The 18,093-nt window shown below is 37.8% G+C and overlaps 2 long non-coding RNA genes across 2 annotated transcripts in view; both read left to right on the top strand.

The window, feature by feature from the left end:
• Positions 1-18,093, top strand: part of LOC134673426 (uncharacterized) — a 155,541-nt gene that overhangs the window by 23,080 nt on the left and 114,368 nt on the right. The gene's annotated exons all lie outside the window — the stretch shown is intronic.
• LOC134673390 (uncharacterized) lies at positions 12,587-13,927 on the top strand. The gene is made up of 2 exons (XR_010099472.1): positions 12,587-13,200; positions 13,291-13,927. It is a non-coding gene; the product is annotated as an uncharacterized LOC134673390 (long non-coding RNA).

Genomic DNA, 18,093 nt, shown 5'->3' with positions numbered 1-18,093 from the left:
AACAAGAAATAGAAAATGACAAATATGGACATACATTTATAAACGGCTTGTTAAATTTGACAGACGCTTATCATATCAACATATGGGATTTTTTCATTTTTTTTAAGTAAGTAAATCATTTCATTTTGATACAAAAATTAAATGATTCCGCAAAAAACAACGTAGGTACAAAAAACAATATCCTTTATTATTATAGTCCGATAAAAAATTGTAGAAAATTGTTGGGGCGCCACTTCCTACGTAACTATCACATTTTTGACGTAAAATGCTTGAACATGGCAACAATTTAGTATGGAAATTTTTAGTTCCATTTTATTTAATTCCTACAATTTTATGTCGCACGTTATCAGCTTTATTGCACATAAAACCTTAGGCACCCAATTTTGTCCCACTCACTCCTAATATAGAGCAAACGGGTTTAAGTTCCCTCGGCTACTTTTAATCGTAAGTACACTTTTTTACATGAAAAAAATAACCTCAAGCTGCCCAGAGACCTATAAAAAGGTCTCCTGTTACATTCTAATTTGAATCTTAGTTTTGTCAAATAAAAATTGCATTTTTCTTGGCATGTTTTGACGTCGGGGTGGCTATACTGCAAAACGTAATTCAAGAGCAAAAAAAGTAAGACAATGTTGCCATTGCAATAATTTGTTTGTAAAATTGTAAATTACTTTAGGTAAATAATCACGCTAAGATAATTTATTCATTAGTAATTTTACTCCTACTATTTAAAAAAGTATTTTTATTTACTTATTTGTACATAAATACAAGACGCGCTAGTAATAAAGTGGCAACATTTCTTACTTTTTTGGTTTTGAATTACGTTTTGCAGTTTAGAGGATAAGAGACGATGGCAGTTGGACGATCCGAAAGAATGCCGAGATAGAACATCTGATAGCCGAGCCGAACATAATAGGTGAGACCAAAGCGCATCGTCTCCGCTGGCTTGGCCATCTCGAAAGGATGGGTGAAGATCGGGCAGCCAAAAAGGCCTACTTGGGTCGACCAAATGGACGCCGTCATGTTGGTCGTCCTAAATACCGTTGGGCAGATAGAGTGGAGGCAGATCTCCGTGAGCTCGGAGTCGGCGAAAGCTGGCGGGATACCGCTCTAGACCGATCAAAGTGGCGTGCTCTTGTGTTGGAGGCCAAGACTCATTTTGGGTCATCGCGCCAACCAAGTAAGTAAGTAAGTTTAGAGGATAAACAACGACAATAACGCTATCTCTTTCTATCGTAATTCTATGTCTTTGTCTGCCCTCTCCTGTCACTAATGATAATGGAAAGATAACGCAAAATCGCATAAATACCATGCTTTTGTGAATATATCAACAGTATGATTTGGACAGTGGTCTACTGTACAAGTGAAGTGAGTTAAATTTCAACTTTAGGAGACTATGTAATGTAATTTACATTTTTGATTTTGTACAATAAAGTATAAATTAATAAACCTTAATTGTATCAGTGAATATCATTCGTTTTGGACTAAATGACTTATTGCTGTTCTAAGTTAACTTTCTGGTAAGCAATCAATATAATTTATAACTAACAATATTTTTTAGGAGGTTGTCTTGAGCTACTTAATTTAATTGTGTAATTTTGTGTAATGTTTTTAAACAATATCAATGATACATAAAGTATTTAATAAAAAAATATTACATGTAAAATACACTTATTATAGGGTGTTTAACAATAAATATATTAATATGGATTTATTGGAAAATTTCTGTCAATTAATTAATTCCCAAATGACATGTCTCACTGCGATAATTTACCACGCGAAGGATTTACATAATTAGGGCCTTACAAACATAAAAACGTGTTTTTTTTTTCAGATTTTATCACAATGGCGTTGAAAAAGAAAATAGAAGAATTAAAGACTGCACTCCAAAGCATCACTTACGTACGAGAAGGTATCAAGGTCTCCGAAACCACATTATCAAAAATGTGTTTATCGCCACAAGAAAAACAATGCGCCACCAATGTCCAGAATGAAAAGGTACTATCGGCTATAGCCAAAGTGGACTATATACACACAAAACTAAATGAGCTAGAAGAACAAATGAAGGCGGAATTGAATAATATTAAAAGGCCAGAATTTGCGTCACCCAAATTTCGGCATCCGCTAAATTTCCTTGAAGATTTAACCGATTACTTAGAAGAGATACCTAGTGAATATCGCACAGTTGAAAACATAGTTGATTGTTTACAAGGAGACGCTTACAGTTGGGCAATGATATTTAAAGAACGTTGGTCGAATGTTGAAGATTTTAAGAAAGATTTTCTGGAACAATACTGGGGTCACGCTGAACAGAATTTGCTGAGGAGAGAAATTGTCTGCGGTGTTTGGGATAGTAAGCGAGAGACTATGGCAGATCACTTTAACTGTCTGGTAGCTCAAGCGAAATTACTGACAAGGCAAATCGCCGATGAAGACCTGGTTTTTGACATCATGAGCCATTTTCCAGATGTTGTCCTAAATGGTTGGCAGGTAACTGGGCAAAGCACTATCTCAGCAGCAGCTGCTTACCTACAGAAAATGGACAATGAACTAACAGATAGGTGGAAAAGTACTGAAGCTCGGCCGAAAATCAGAAAACCGATGTTTGGTGATAACGTAATAGATTTAAATGATACAGATGAAGATAATGATGATATAGAAGACGAACCTATGATTAGTTTTAACGGAAAAAATCAAGTCAGTTCAATTGAAGAATGCGAAAAGTTGGTAAAAGAAACAGTGAATATAGTGACTCAATTTACAGAAAGGAGTAAAGAAGCCCTTGGTCAAGGTTCAGGTACTCAAATGATGAATATTATTGCTCAAAAACCAATGTGGGAAAAAATGTGGGCAAACGTTGAAGAAATTGCTAAATTCGTTCAAAATACTGAAGCTCTAAAGAATATATAATTAGTATATCTAATTACTTATGTCAAAATTACAATCATAAAAAATAAAACATGATCAAATCTACTTAAAATAACTTACTTAACACTTGGGCGCTATAATAGTAGAATTAAGTAGAATAGTAGATAATAGGAGGAATAGACAAATAGACTACGCTTTGTTTCTCTTACTACTTTGGCTCCTTTTTCCTTTGCATTAATTTACTGTTGATGTTGGTTTGTGTATTATTTTAATTTTATAAAATATTGATAAGTTTGTTAAAATTAAAAGATGCACGACTATTTTGTATAGTAGCCACAACCTATTAATGTACCTAAGTAATAAATATATTTGATTGAATACATGTATTTCAATAAACCTTTGTTCTATTTTTTGTAATAATGCATACCTACTTCTGTTGCATCTACTTAAATTTTTCATATCTCAGTTAAGGGCTCCATATAAGTTTAAGTTCTACGGACGTATTAAGGATGATTCACGCTAGACCGGGCTAGCGCCGGGCCGGAGCTTCCGGTGCTTGGTTTTCTATAGAAAGCATCACGTGATCACCGAAGCTGGGTGGACACTCTAAAAAAGGCCTGCCAGGGATTTACACAGGCGCTTATTATATTATTATACTTCGTTTTTTTAGCATTAGAAATTAGGTAAACAATCTTGATGTGTCTTTTAATTGACAAACACATTTTAAAAATAAGTTACGGCAAATATGTAACAATTATGAATCTAATACGATCATTTATATTCTTCTGCTTTCATATGTAATAGTTTTTGATTTTTAAAAAGCGTTTTTCAATCAAAAGACATGTCAAGATCGCTTGCCTTCTTGCAAGTTCTTTCTAATGCTAAAAAAACGAACTATAGGAAAGCGGAAAATCGTGCAGAATGGAGAGCCTTGGTGAACAAAAAAACGACCTCATGTGGTCGCGACCCTCAGTCATGAGGAATCGAGGAAGAAGAAGATAACCAATCAGCAGTCATAGAAAATAACATGTCGGACGCCTAGGCTCGGTCTTGCGTGAGTCATTTTTTAATAAGGAAAAAAACACGAAAACATTCATTTAATTTACTATCAATTATTACCCTGCATACCATAGCAGTTTAATTTTCGTAAAAAAGTGATAAAGCAACGAGCAAGCAAAAGATAGTGATTGCAATTAGTAGAAGTTTATTTTCAGAGTAATTGAGTTACAAGGTAAATAGTAATACCCGCCTGACGGACATATCCTTTGTTTCTTTGTTTTTTCTTTGTTGTTTGTTTTTAGCCTACGTTAGTTAGTTTTAGTTTTTTATCTAGCCCATTAGGCTTTTCATCCTGTTTAGTTTCTGGCTGCTAGATAAAGTTTGTCCATTATTTTACCGTGATAATGGCGGATTGCCAATCGGAACACGTCTCGGCTGCTGTTCTCCAGTAACTACATTTAAAGCTTAATATGCTTATACATAACACATATGCAGTAGGTATACAGGAGGACAATTCTTATTGATAATGTTGTTATTGATATCAAGGGCAAAATATGCGCACCAAAAATCGCACTATAATTGCATTTCGGTTCGTACCAATCAAAACTTTTTAACAAATTGTTATTTCAGAATTGGTTTCCAGGAAGTTTTTAACCCTTAGCCATAAGAAATTAAAATTAATTTAAAGTAAACGTACTAGTGCTCGACATGTTAATGACCAAGAGATGTCACCTCTATTGACAATGACTTAAGTTTCAAGTTGACATACCGGGTGTGGCCTGTAACATGAGCAAATAATGAAAACATAGATTGGACTCCTCAAACGGTGACACTTTTGATCAACAACTTTAAAAAAATATGAAGTATTTAGACTCCCTATTTTTCATACAAAATAAATATTATTTTCAATGGACGTCGCCACGCCATATCATTTTGATTGACGTTGCTTGTCATGCCTTAAACATAACAAAATTCGCAATACATTGCGTCTTGGAATACACTTTAAAGTGTATTAAAAATCAAACCACAAGTTATTTTTAAAAGTCGCTGAACAAATGTTGGTCAGTATGTGGAGTACAGCCTACAGTAAAATTTTTTGCTCATATTACAGGCCACATCCGGTATACTGGGACCGCGTCGAGCACCCGTACGTTTACCTTATTACCTATCAGGCAACTAAGGCCCATAGATAGGTACTTGACTAGTTTAAAAATTTACCAGCCTCAGTTATTGGATCTGGAGCGTAAAGGAAACTATGATGATCTGGATGAAGAGATATATTATCGAAAGGAATAGGCACTGATACAAATTTTGTGTTTACAGCATTAGGGTCTAAACGGATGTGTCTGCTTGACGCACGCGAACAAAAGGCGTATATTTATTTAAATATTCAAACTAGTTCTACGCGCGTTCACGCAGTATCCTTTAAACAAGATTCTGTTAGTTTATAAAGACACTTTCCAACACTGGCCCTTAAACTAAAGCAGTCTTGTTTCAACACACAAACACAAAACTTAAGTTAACATTAAATTAACAAAAAACATATGCACTGAGCTTTCGCTACACCGTATCAACAAAGTTCAGTTGTCCACTTTATGAATTGTAATTCAATAAATGTTTGAAAAGTAAACGAGTCTTTTGATTTCATGTAATCACTATCATGTTTGACTAAACCAACAAATAACCATGATGGTAATCACATTAAGAACACAATTATTACATAGAATACACAGTTATATGTATTTACCTATGACAGTAATGTGAGCTGTCTCACAAACTTACTATGTTTAACTTTACACAACGCTTTTGTCAGTATATCTGCCAACATATCATTAGTATTCAGATACTCAATAGTAATCTTATTACTATTTACAAGTTCTCTAATAAAATGATGCCGTATATCGATATGTTTGGTCCTAGCATGATGTAAAGAGCTCCTACACAATTTTAGCGCTGACTGATTGTCATTGAAAATTGTCGGTACAATTTCTTTGTTTATAATTTCTTTCAGAAATGTACTAATAAACAAACCCTCTTTACAAGAATTAGATAAAGAATAGTATTCGGCCTCGGTAGAGCTAAGGCTAACTGTTTTTTGCTTGCGACTTTCCCAAGTAACTACTGACTCACCTATTTTAAAGACATAGCCCGTGTACGACCGGCGGTCTACGTCGTCGCTGCCCCAGTCTGCATCCGCATATCCAGTGATGTCCAGCTGCTGCTTGCCTTTCTTAAAAGTCAAACGGAGATCCAAGGTACCTTTCAAGTAGCGCAGGACTCTTTTGGCTGCTTTCCAGTGGGTCTCTGTAAATGATTCGTTAAATTGACTCAAGTAGCTAACTGCGTATGCGATGTCTGGTCGGGTACAGATAGCAATATACATAAGAGAACCTACAAGACCTCTATAATCATAGGTATCATCTCTTTGATTGCCCCTAGGTAACTTAAGTCCAGTTTCCATGGGAGTAGGCGAACACTTACACTCTTCCATTTTATATTTCTTCAGCACCATCGCGATATAACTGGATTGATCGAGAGTAATTTTGTTTTCATCTCTACACAATCTCATACCTAACACCTGATGAGCTGACCCTAGATCTGTCATATCAAATTCCTTCATTAATTTGACTTTGACATCTAACTTATCACGTTCATCACCTGTCGAAAACAATGTTATGTCATCAACGTACAGAGCAATAATTATAAACGACCCCTTCAGTCGCTGAAAATAAACACAAGGTTCAGATGATGACTTATTGAACTTCAATTTACTGCATAGAACATGATCAATCTTCTCGTACCATGCCTTTGAGGCTTGTTTCAACCCGTAAATGGCTTTATTTAATTTGTAGACCTTACTTTCTTGACCTTTAACTATAAAGCCTTCCGGTTGTTCCATGAACACAGTTTCCTTCAAGTCACCGTTGAGAAATGCTGTTTTTACATCAAGATGTTCAATCTTCATACCGTACTCAACCGCCAAGGCTAACAAAGTACGTATAGTGGAGTATCTGACAACCGGTGAATACGTCTCCTCATAGTCTATTCCATATTGCTGCGTGAAGCCTTTAGCTACCAGGCGCGCCCTATATTTGAGTAGTTCACCGTTCAATCCACGTTTTACTTTGAACACCCACTTGCATTTGACAGGTTTTTGTGACTCTCGTCGATCTGTCAGTGTCCAACACTCGTTCTTAATAAATGAGTTGTACTCACAAGACATTGCTTCTCTCCAATTGTCAGCATCTGGACCACTCAGCGCTTCTTGTACAGTCCGTGGAGCATCTGGATCGCACGTGCCCGCTAGGAATCCAAAATGTGGTGAACCCGATGAACTGTCATATTCCGAAGTATCCATACTCTCCTCCTCTGGAATATAAGTTTCATCGGCCGGATCATCACATTCACTAGAGCTAGACGAATCATGTATTGTGATCGTACTCGTTCGATCGCTCGTATTCTGAGAATTTTGTGTCAAATTGGCATCATCAGACGTACCGCTCACTACCGATGATTCTGGTTGTACAGAAGTTAAGTCAGACAATTGGATTTCAATATTTTTATTTCCATTATTATTTACAATTTGTGGAAATATTTCAATTGACTCAATGACATTGTCAATGTCATCATTTGATACTTTTTTAATGAACGTATTTTCTAAGAAGGTTACATCTCTGGCTTTGATGCATTTTGTTGGTTGTTCCGGGTCCAAGAGTCTGTAACCCTTTGTATGCTCACAATACCCAACAAAAATGTACTTTTTGCATTTCGGATCTAATTTTGAACGCTTCAAAGTCATCGCATAAGCCACAGAACCAAAGATACGTAAATGACTTAGAGATACCTTTTTGCCACTCCACTTTTCTTCAGGAGTGCTCCCCAGTACAGCTTTTGTAGGACAGCGGTTTTTAACGTAGACTGCCGTGTTAACAGCCTCCGCCCAGAATTCGTTGCTCAGGCCCGCATCTTGCAGCATACATCTTGCAGCCTGCATCACGGTCCTGTTCGCGCGTTCTGCGACCCCGTTCTGAGCAGCGGAGCCAGGAACAGTGGTTTGATGCACGATGCCATTGCTTTTGAGATACGCCTGAAAAGCAGAACTGGTGTATTCTCCTCCGTTGTCGCTACGTAGCGATTTTATCTTTTTACCTGTCTGGTTCTCTACTAAAGCCTTAAATTCTTTGAACCTATCAAATACTTCACCTTTTTTAGTTAAAAAGTACACAAACGTCTTTCTAGAATAGTCATCTATGAAAAGCAAGAAATACCTCGCACCGCTGAATGAGGGAGATGGTAGCGGTCCACAGACGTCTGTATGTACTAAACCCAGGACTTCTTTAGCCCTGTTGAGAGATTTCTTAGGAAAGGGGACCCTACTTGCCTTACCTTGTACACACGCTACACACGTTTCAAAATCTCTACTATCATATGATATACCAGAAGCCATACCTTTTCTCAAAAGTTCCATGCTTCTTCTGTTGAGATGCGATAGACGACGATGCCAAACCTTCTCTGAAGCTACAGAGACAGTTTCGTCGCTAGTAACCGCACGCTTCTCCTCCACTGCTGCATTGGCCATCTGTTTGTCCTGTAAAGGAACATTAGAACACGCCCCCACAGTGTCAAGGACATAAACATCATTTTTCAAAGTAGCTGTCGCTGCAATAACCCCATTATCTAATATTTCGCAACTATCGGATTCGAATACTATCTTAAAGCCTTTCTTTGCCATGGCGCTTACCGACAATAAGTTAGCTGCTAAATTAGGTACATAATACACATCACTTATAGTCTTTACAGTGCCATTACGTTGTTCCACTTGAACATTTCCTCGCCCGGCCGTAAATAGTTTGTCTCCGTTAGCTACAGTCACCTGCAACGATTTCTCTGACTTCATGTCACTCATAATGTTCACATCTCGACAAAGATGACTCGCCGAACCACTGTCCACGTACCAAAGATCACTTTCCACGTTCACCGACAGCGCCGTGAGTAGAGCCTTTGCCGACGACGTTCCCTTGCTACTTTTCTTCTTGTTTAACATCGGACAATCTTTCTTGAGATGTCCGGTCCTCTTACATACATAACACCTGGGCAGCTTTCTCGCGGCCGCCAGAGCCGTAACTCCGTCTCCGTCGCGCTTGCTGTCCTCACGTCGCATCCTCTCCTGTAGCAGCTTCGCCGATACAACTTCGCTAGATAATTTGGCAGTTGACGAGTTCTCAATAGCCATGATTAGCGGGTCGTAGTCCTCAGGAAGTCCGCTCAGCATGATGACCGCAACAAAGTCATCCTCCAACCCAGCACCAATATCCTGCAGTTGTTGTGCGACATCCGTGATTTTGTTTATGTATTTCTCCATACTCTGACAATCCGTCAACTTTGTGCTGAATAATGTTCGCAACAGGCCTAATCTCCGACATAATCCCTTATCTTCATACGCTTTCTGAAGACTCGTCCATGCTTTGTGTGCCGAGGTCGCGTTCCTGATGTGTACGAAGGCCGTCGATTGCACGGACAATGCAATGCGTGCGAGCGCTTTCTGGCCCTTTTTCACATCTTCCGGTTTTTTATCGTCAACCTCTTTTTCCACAAAATCCCAGAGATCTTCATGAACTAGCACCATCTTCATCATAAATTTCCACGATGAATAGTTTTCCATTCCCTTTAGTTTTTCCATCACGAGTGGAGTTGAGGAACTTGTACTGGACGCCATTACTGTCGGCAACCGTATTAACTATTTTCGCTTTTTACGCTCGAAATACGTTTTGATTTTTATTGAAAACGCGCAGTGGAAGCGTGCTGGGCCCATAACCTATTGGATCTGGAGCGTAAAGGAAACTATGATGATCTGGATGAAGAGATATATTATCGAAAGGAATAGGCACTGATACAAATTTTGTGTTTACAGCATTAGGGTCTAAACGGATGTGTCTGCTTGACGCACGCGAACAAAAGGCGTATATTTATTTAAATATTCAAACTAGTTCTACGCGCGTTCACGCAGTATCCTTTAAACAAGATTCTGTTAGTTTATAAAGACACTTTCCAACATCAGTCTCTCAATCTAAACATAATATACCTGCATCGCTGTACTACATTTTATAGTACCTATCTGAGATTAGGGTACGAACGGTTTTTGAGCTCAATACAGCCTGGAATGTTCCACATTTTTTATGTAAACGTGTTCAAACCTTGCTGAAGGAAAAACCACTTAGTAAATCCCATAAAACCTGCGATATCATACCCTATTTTAAAGGCATTAAGGACTTATAAGTGGTTAAGTTATCGTGGTGTTTTAGGGTTGGAAAGGTGCCAACTCGCACCTTCTTTAGGTAAAGTTAACGAGATTTTCAAGGCATTTTTAAGACTATTGTTTCGTGTTGAATATTCAATGATACTGAATTCAGACTTGTTCGGAGAAACGGCGCGATTCGGGAAATGATTTAGACATTCACTAGATATGAAATAGTAAAGATATGTGACGCTCCACGGCAAAATGTACCTATGGCGGCTTACGCTATTATTAACGCCGCTCCAATATTCAGCCGGAGCAATGGTACCTTTTGAATCATATCTAGTGAAACTCTAATTCATTTCACGAATCGCGCCGAAAGTGTTGAATTTGTATACGTACCTAATTATTCAGATTTAAAAATATAGTATTTATTTGGTATGAATCTCCATGGGGCGCAGAATTAAAGTTATAAGGACCTCCGACGCTCGTGCTGGTTTGTACATGATGCAATATTTTGAAATCAGCATCCACCATAGTCCAGTTTAAGTTATGGGTTAACTATGTATTCTATGTACTTATTTATTTAAGTACTATTTATCTATATCTATTTGCGTAAAAATGACAATTAATTTAATATATTTTTTGCCGCACAAAGATCCTATATGTATGTAAGTAACTTAACTATTCTACTTAGTTTTTTATACGCCGTTTTATACGATAAAATACTGGAATTAACTGCGAGTAGTAGACCAACAAAAACAAACAAAAAGTGTGCTTTAACTAAACACACAGTTTTGTAGTTTTCTACATCGGCGGTAACTTCCCATTATGGTCGCTGAGGCTTGTCCGCATTCCCTATTAAGTGCCTACAGAGTAAAAATACTTGTGAAAAATATGTTGAAGCTTATGAATTTCAAATGCCCTTTTATAATATAATAAACGTACTAGTGCTCAACATGCTAATGCCCAATAGATGACACCCTGCTGTCACCTCTATTTGTCAATGACTTAAGTTACAAGATGACATGTACTGGAACCGCGTCAAACACCAGTGCGTTTACCTTACATATGGTGTAGTTTAGTGCTTTCGTGCGGTCTATGTCGAAACTTGGAAGGGCAATCAATATGTAGGTACCTACTATCAAATATTGTACAATACACGTGGGAATAGGTAAGTTCGCACTCGTATAACAAATACCTAGTACTCATTACAATACAGTTTCCTTAGATTTTTAATCCTAGTTTTTTTGTTTAAAAAAATAAGCGTCATTAATACGTGCGTCTCGCTCGCGAAAATAAATGTACCTACATGTACTATACTGCACTAGCAAATGGTAAAAAAATATAATCGGAATAAGTGCGGAATGGTGTTCGACGCGGTCCCAGTACATGTCATCTTGTAACTTAAGTCATTGTCATAGAGGTGACAGCAAGGTGTCATCTATTGGACATTAGTATGTCGACTACGTACTTACTACATTAGTAACGTACTAGTACGTTTATCTTATAAATTCGAACTGGCCTCCTTGCACTTATATTCATAGGTTATTCTAAACCGAGTTGAGTCGGACCAAAAAAAGTCTGCAACGGATTTGATAGCCCACGCAGTGCAAGTGTCATTTATTCGTCATAATTTCATAGAAGTTTGACGTTTAAAATAACACTTGCACTCCGTGGGCTATCAAATCCGCTGCAGATTTTTCTTGGCCTGACTTTAGCTCCCTACGAATTGTATTTACTAAGTACCTTATTAGGTACATATCAAAATAGTAAAAAAAATACTCGCAAGTAAAATACTCGCCATTAAAACGGTCCATCACTAGCAGTGAAACAGACCCTCGTTCCTAAATGCGTCGTAGCTATTTGGGTCAGCCCACTGTGAATGTGACGTCATTTTATGACTTCATGGAGCTGTGGTTAAAAAAGTAGCTAATAATGTGTGTCTTCATTTGGGCGGTCAAGGCCGGGAAGAGTCAATAGGTATTAGTGGAGCCATGGTCAGTGGATCGTAGAATAGAACAAATGGAATCATAGGTACGGTATGTTTTTCAACCCTTAAGTTGTATCCAGACGAGACAATTTTTCGCCAATCTGATGAAATTCTCCGATCGAACAGGGCCGTGCGGACGCAAATACCAATTTGATTCCCCCATCACATCCGCAGGTGCGGACACAAAAATGCCAATTTTTTTAGTAGAATGCAAATTGGTGATTTAATTTGTGTACGTGTGGACGCTAGATGAGATTGACCAATTATTTTCCTGAACAAATCGACTGATTTCGTCAGTCCCGTCTGAATACCCCTTTAACCAAGTTTTGCGTGGTATATAAAGCCTGACCAGTAATACTTATATGATTCTCGAAAATGTGGATGAATATCGTGATGTAAAGAGAGCACATACTTGGGTCGACCGACTAGACGCAAAAGATTTAGACACTTAAAATAGACGAGCATTGATATAGCCTTTACTCTCTGTAACGTAGACATTTTCTTAGATTTTAAATTAATATTTTTGGGTTGAATTCCTTTTCTTATTTCAACGATTTTAACAATATCCCAAACTAACTCGATTGATTGCACTTCTTTGCATAATCTGTTGCATTCAGATGCACCTTTTGATGCTTATCTGTTGTCGGGGTTGTCATATGAGTAAAAATAATTAAAACTTGAGATATTTATGTTGTCACTCCAGGAAAACTTTGTATGATTTAGGTATGATTTTTATAGATAGAAAATAAGTTTGATGTAAAACAAAACATATAAATTACAGACTTACAAAGTGGCTCTGAAATGAAACCTTATTAGATTTAATGATAAAAATATATTTCTTAGGCTCATGAGTGAATTTGTCTAAATAATCAGTTCAGAATTTTCGAAGAATTTGTGTCTTCAGGGGATTGGCACCCTACTTTTGTTTTTTTGCCTTTTGTTCTCAACATATGAGAAGGTCATTCTGAGGTGACATGCACTTTTGATGTGTGGACCCCTCCGGGGACGCACGCTCGCATGAGCCCTATTTTGTGATAAGACCACACATTCCACATGGTGGTCAAAATGGTGGAAGCAGTTCGAGTCCTTCGGTGTGTTCCACTGAGTAAGTATAAATGGAATTTAGTTGTGATCAATTCCACAATGGCGCGAAACATTGTGGGTTTGTTCTTAACCAAGTTTTGGTTCTTTACAGAGTTGACTCCTGCTCGAGGGAAGGGAGCGCTCCGCCAGAAGTCCTAACAGCTTCCAGTGCGGTGAGCTAAATTTCGAATTGTTTCATTTTTTCTCTAGCGGCCATAAAGGGCATCGGCTAATATTTCCTTTTCTCGCTTTGCAGGAGCCGGGATGTTTCTAGATGTTTCTAGAAGCTTTCGATGCTTCTAGATGTTTCAAGATGTTTTAAGAGCTTTCGATTTCTTATGAAATTTATTTTGAAGATGTTTGGAACTTTTAAAATGCTGTGGGATCTGTCCCACGCCATCTGCACTGGCCGGCTCCAACCAGGTCAGCAGTCAGCTTCCCGGGGATAGGAGAGGTCACTCCCCGCTGCTCCAGTTCCAGCAGCTGTTTTGAGGTCGGTCCAATGCATCCTTGAATTTTGTAGGGCATCTGCGCTCAGCTACAAATTTAAAATGTATTTGAAGAGAAGTAGTTTTTTTAATTTAAAGTTTTGAAAGTTCTGGTGCATAAAACTTAGGTATTTCGAAATTTAGTCTTTAGTAATTAATTAATTGGTGTAAACCTTATAACATGAACCTGTGAAGCGACCCAGCTATACCACTGAGCTTTTACACTATAACTTTAGGTTAATAAAGTTTGTTAGATTTAAATTTGTTTAATTGTTTCTCCTCTTAGCTTTCCTACAGCAAGGTTTCCATTTAGTTTATTTTATTTTATTTTGATTTAATTTTATTTTGTTAACATGGCTGTTTTCATTTTAGACAAGCCGGAGCTTTTCAATCATTTATTTTACCCCCTTTCAAAACACCCGTGTTACAATGGCGCCCAACGTGGGGCGCCATTGTAACACGGCTGTTTTGAAAGGGGGTAAAATAAATGAATGGAAAGCTCCGGCTTGTCAAAAATAAAAACAGCCATGTTAACAAAATAAAATTAAATAAAATAAACTAAATGGAAACCTTGCTGTAGGAAAGCTAGGAGGAGAAACAATTAAACAAATTTAAATCTAACAAACTTTATTAACCTAAAGTTATAGTGTAAAAGCTCAGTGGTATAGCTGGGTCGCTTCACAGGTTCATGTCATAAGGTTTACACCAATTAATTAATTACTAAAGACTAAATTTCGAAATACCTAAGTTTTATGCACCAGAACTTTCAAAACTTTAAATTAAAAAAACTACTTCTCTTCAAATACATTTTAAATTTGTAGCTGAGCGCAGATGCCCTACAAAATTCAAGGATGCATTGGACCGACCTCAAAACAGCTGCTGGAACTGGAGCAGCGGGGAGTGACCTCTCCTATCCCCGGGAAGCTGACTGCTGACCTGGTTGGAGCCGGCCAGTGCAGATGGCGTGGGACAGATCCCACAGCATTTTAAAAGTTCCAAACATCTTCAAAATAAATTTCATAAGAAATCGAAAGCTCTTAAAACATCTTGAAACATCTAGAAGCATCGAAAGCTTCTAGAAACATCTAGAAACATCCCGGCTCCTGCAAAGCGAGAAAAGGAAATATTAGCCGATGCCCTTTATGGCCGCTAGAGAAAAAATGAAACAATTCGAAATTTAGCTCACCGCACTGGAAGCTGTTAGGACTTCTGGCGGAGCGCTCCCTTCCCTCGAGCAGGAGTCAACTCTGTAAAGAACCAAAACTTGGTTAAGAACAAACCCACAATGTTTCGCGCCATTGTGGAATTGATCACAACTAAATTCCATTTATACTTACTCAGTGGAACACACCGAAGGACTCGAACTGCTTCCACCATTTTGACCACCATGTGGAATGTGTGGTCTTATCACAAAATAGGGCTCATGCGAGCGTGCGTCCCCGGAGGGGTCCACACATCAAAAGTGCATGTCACCTCAGAATGACCTTCTCATATGTTGAGAACAAAAGGCAAAAAAACAAAAGTAGGGTGCCAATCCCCTGAAGACACAAATTCTTCGAAAATTCTGAACTGATTATTTAGACAAATTCACTCATGAGCCTAAGAAATATATTTTTATCATTAAATCTAATAAGGTTTCATTTCAGAGCCACTTTGTAAGTCTGTAATTTATATGTTTTGTTTTACATCAAACTTATTTTCTATCTATAAAAATCATACCTAAATCATACAAAGTTTTCCTGGAGTGACAACATAAATATCTCAAGTTTTAATTATTTTTACTCATATGACAACCCCGACAACAGATAAGCATCAAAAGGTGCATCTGAATGCAACAGATTATGCAAAGAAGTGCAATCAATCGAGTTAGTTTGGGATATTGTTAAAATCGTTGAAATAAGAAAAGGAATTCAACCCAAAAATATTAATTTAAAATCTAAGAAAATGTCTACGTTACAATACCACATCTAGAAACATCCCGGCTCCTGCAAAGCGAGAAAAGGAAATATTAGCCGATGCCCTTTATGGCCGCTAGAGAAAAAATGAAACAATTCGAAATTTAGCTCACCGCACTGGAAGCTGTTAGGACTTCTGGCGGAGCGCTCCCTTCCCTCGAGCAGGAGTCAACTCTGTAAAGAACCAAAACTTGGTTAAGAACAAACCCACAATGTTTCGCGCCATTGTGGAATTGATCACAACTAAATTCCATTTATACTTACTCAGTGGAACACACCGAAGGACTCGAACTGCTTCCACCATTTTGACCACCATGTGGAATGTGTGGTCTTATCACAAAATAGGGCTCATGCGAGCGTGCGTCCCCGGAGGGGTCCACACATCAAAAGTGCATGTCACCTCAGAATGACCTTCTCATATGTTGAGAACAAAAGGCAAAAAAACAAAAGTAGGGTGCCAATCCCCTGAAGACACAAATTCTTCGAAAATTCTGAACTGATTATTTAGACAAATTCACTCATGAGCCTAAGAAATATATTTTTATCATTAAATCTAATAAGGTTTCATTTCAGAGCCACTTTGTAAGTCTGTAATTTATATGTTTTGTTTTACATCAAACTTATTTTCTATCTATAAAAATCATACCTAAATCATACAAAGTTTTCCTGGAGTGACAACATAAATATCTCAAGTTTTAATTATTTTTACTCATATGACAACCCCGACAACAGATAAGCATCAAAAGGTGCATCTGAATGCAACAGATTATGCAAAGAAGTGCAATCAATCGAGTTAGTTTGGGATATTGTTAAAATCGTTGAAATAAGAAAAGGAATTCAACCCAAAAATATTAATTTAAAATCTAAGAAAATGTCTACGTTACATTTATTGTAACACGGGTGTTTTGAAAGGGGGTAAAATAAATGATTGAAAAGCTCCGGCTTGTCTAAAATGGAAACAGCCATGTTAACAAAATAAATTGAAATCAAAATAAAATAAAATAAACTAAATGGAAACCTTGCTGTAGGAAAGCTAGGAGGAGAAACAATTAAACAAATTGATATCTAACAAACTTTATTAACCTAATATTATTATGTAAAAGCTCAGTGGTATAGCTGGGTCGCTTCACAGGTTCATGTTATAAGGTTTACACTTACACCAATTAATTAATTACTAAAGACTAAATTTCGAAATACCTAAGTTTTATGCACCAGAACTTTCAAAACTTTAAATTAAAAAAACTACTTCTCTTCAAATACATTTTAAATTTGTAGCTGAGCGCAGATGCCCTACAAAATTCAAGGATGCATTGGACCGACCTCAAAACAGCTGCTGGAACTGGAGCAGCGGGGAGTGACCTCTCCTATCCCCGGGAAGCTGACTGCTGACCTGGTTGGAGCCGGCCAGTGCAGATGGCGTGGGACAGATCCCACAGCATTTTAAAAGTTCCAAACATCTTCAAAATAAATTTCATAAGAAATCGAAAGCTCTTAAACCATCTTGAAACATCTAGAAGCATCGAAAGCTTCTAGAAACATCTAGAAACATCCCGGCTCCGCACTGGAAGCTGTTAGGACTTCTGGCGGAGCGCTCCCTTCCTTCGAGCAGGAGTCAACTTCAGTGGAACACACCGAAGGACTCGAACTGCTTCCACCATTTTGACCACCATGTGGAATGTGTGGTCTTATCACAAAATAGGGCTCATGCGAGCGTGCGTCCCCGGAGGGGTCCACACATCAAAAGTGCATCTGAATGCAACAGATTATGCAAAGAAGTGCAATCAATCGAGTTAGTTTGGGATATTGTTAAAAACGTTGAAAGAAGAAAAAGAATTCAACCCAAAAATATTAATTTAAAATCCAAGAAAATGTCTACGTTACAATACCCCCCTCCCCGATTTTAAGGTTCAACGTAGGTGAACCGCTCGCTGTCCTCAGCGACTTTCATCCTAAAACAAAATTTAAAACAAAGTGAAGGCAAGAAAACTAACCTAAAAAATGTATTGCATACCTCAAAATTTAAGTGAACTTGTAACAGATTACATCAAAACCGTGCTGAATTTGGATATTACCACTACAAAAACGAAAAGCATCCAGTCATTTCTACAACTGGACAGCTGGATCACAGGAATTTCTAAATTTGACAATGAAATCATGTCAATTGTTCTGGAACTATAAGCGCTAGCACGCCGAAGAAGAATATCTTCCTTTAAGAAGTTAAATGATCATGAAACACCACAAGCATCTCGCCGGACACTACTGCCAGACCAGACTTCCATACTAAACTGTTTCCCCTGCGGCTATGCGGAGAGTTCTGAAAAATAAAATGCCGACACCGCTTCCACAGCTCCTTGGACCTAGGATGTGCTCCTGATTGGCTTGACCACCCTAAATAAATGTACCTATCCATAAGCTGTGAAATTGAGTGTTGCGTTTCAACTTTATAAAACTAAATATGCTACTGCATTGAAA

Source organism: Cydia fagiglandana, chromosome 18, assembly GCF_963556715.1.
Source record: "Cydia fagiglandana chromosome 18, ilCydFagi1.1, whole genome shotgun sequence".
In the NCBI taxonomy this organism is placed as follows: Eukaryota; Metazoa; Arthropoda; class Insecta; order Lepidoptera; family Tortricidae; genus Cydia; species Cydia fagiglandana.
This window is presented reverse-complemented; position numbering and strand designations above follow the sequence as displayed.